The sequence below is a fragment of the Colobus angolensis genome, unplaced genomic scaffold, assembly GCF_000951035.1.
Source record: "Colobus angolensis palliatus isolate OR3802 unplaced genomic scaffold, Cang.pa_1.0 Scaffold76, whole genome shotgun sequence".
Classification (NCBI taxonomy): Eukaryota; Metazoa; Chordata; class Mammalia; order Primates; family Cercopithecidae; genus Colobus; species Colobus angolensis.
In genome coordinates this window covers 5,825,390-5,827,479 of record NW_012121376.1, presented here as the reverse complement: position 1 = coordinate 5,827,479, position 2,090 = coordinate 5,825,390, and positions in this window count along the sequence as shown.

Genomic DNA, 2,090 nt, shown 5'->3' with positions numbered 1-2,090 from the left:
GGCAACAGAGTGAGACTCCATCTCAAAAAACAAAACAAAACACACACACACACACACACACACATTAGCTGGGCATGGTGGCAGGTGCTTATAATCCCAGCTACTCGGGAGGCTGAGGCAGGAGAATCGCTTGAACCTGGGAGGCAGAGATTGTGCCACTGCATTCCTGCCTGGGCGACAGAGGGAGACTCTGTTTCCAAAAAAAAAAAAAGAAAAGAAAGAAAAAAAAGGAATTTACATTCAAACAAAAATGTAATATCGCAAGTGCCTCATCTATCAGACTGGGAGGAATCTCGGAGCTGAAAGCAACCCCCCGGCAAGGCCAAGCTTCTCTCGTTCCCAGAAAGTCTCACTGCATTGATGCCAAACTCGGTGTGGACACCTGGTCAGCACAGTGCACCGCAGACCAGAACTCCTGGGCTCGAGGTATCTCTGCCGGAGCCTCCCAAGTACCTAGGACTACAGGCTTGCGCACTGCGCCTGGCTAGCTTTTGTTTTCATGCTGTTGGGACACCATGGCCATGGTGAAGTTTGACTGCCTGGCCCTTCCTCCTCTTTGGATAGCAGCCTGGATTGCTGGAGTTCCTGCTCCATCCTTCCTGCAGCATGCTGGGAGCACCTGCCGAGGGAGTGCTGGGGAGTCGTGGTGTCCTGGTCCGTGAGGCAGCTGAGGACCTCTGCAGACTAACCAGTCTCTTTCTGTTGCACAGAACGTTAGGGTTCACTCATTCATTCATTTCTGTGAGATCCTACAGCATAATCTCATAAAAGATGTTTGAACCCGGCAGTGCCTGGGTTCAAATCCTGGCTCAGCTGTTTCCTAGGAGTGTGTGGTAGGCTGTAGTTTTCTTCACAAACACTTGGTGACCCCCGTTGCAAGAGACAGGTGCATCCCTGCCCTGCTGAACCTCCTGTAGCTGTGTGACTCACCTTGGGAACTCCTCAGAGGGGACAAGCATCCTGCCTAAGGTCACGTGGCCCGTAGGCGGGGAGCTCGGGTTCCAACGGTTCCCCTCACACCGTGCTGGCTCCCAGTCCCAGCCCCACCTTCCCAACAGGGATAGAAGAGCCATGCCTTTTGCTCCCTCCTAAGCCCTGCCCAGGTGGAGACATTTGTGTACTCAAAGTGATGCCAGCCAAGCCCTAGATTCATAATGGCAGCCCACGGGCGGCGACATTGACAAGCAGGGGTAGAAGGATCAGACGGCTCCATCACTGCCTCGAGGTTAGGCCTGAGCTGCTCATGGCCACAGCCCTTGCCCCAAACAAGGACGGTCCCCCAGGACTGTGCAGAGTCACTATAGGAATCTAACAGATCACATCACGCTAAGCACCTGGCAAGGCTCAGCTCACTTAGTTCTTACAATAAGTGCATGAGGGAAGTGCTGTGATCATGGCCCTGTGTTATAGATGGGGAAACTGAGGCTCAGAGAGGTGACACTGCTGGCCAAGGTCATCTCGCGGGTGAGCCACGGACCTCGGACTCAAACCTGAGCCCAAGGCTGAGCTCTGAGCCACGGCTGTGCTGCCCACTATCTCTTACTGAGTCATCTGGTGACCGGCCTTTTCTGGTTCTTTTAAAAAATTCTTTCTACATCACTTGGACTGTGCACATTTTCTGGTTCTTGTTTTTCTCTTTTACGGTTCACTAAGAAATGGGGAACAGAAAGATTTCAACCAGGGCAGCCCATCCTCAGGGCAGGAGCTGCAGGGGAACTTTCCCCCAGACAGGGCAGCACCCTGGGCCTGGACCCCCTCACCAAACAACCTCTGGGGTATAAACACCCGGCACAGTTGAGAAATAGGGCTGAGTGTGGTGGCTCACGCCTGTAATCCCAGCACTTTGGGAGGCAGAGGTAGGTGGATCACAAGGTCAGGTGTTTGAGACCAGCCTGGCCAACATTGTGAAACCCTGCCTCTACTAAAAATACAAAAATTACCTGGGCATGGTGGTGGGCACCTCTAATCCCAGCTACTGGGGAGGCTGAGGCAGGAGAATCGCTGGAACCCGGGAGGCAGAGGTTGCAGTGGGCTGAGATAGCGCCACTGCACTCCAGCCTGGGTGACAGAGCAAGACTCTGTCTCAAAAA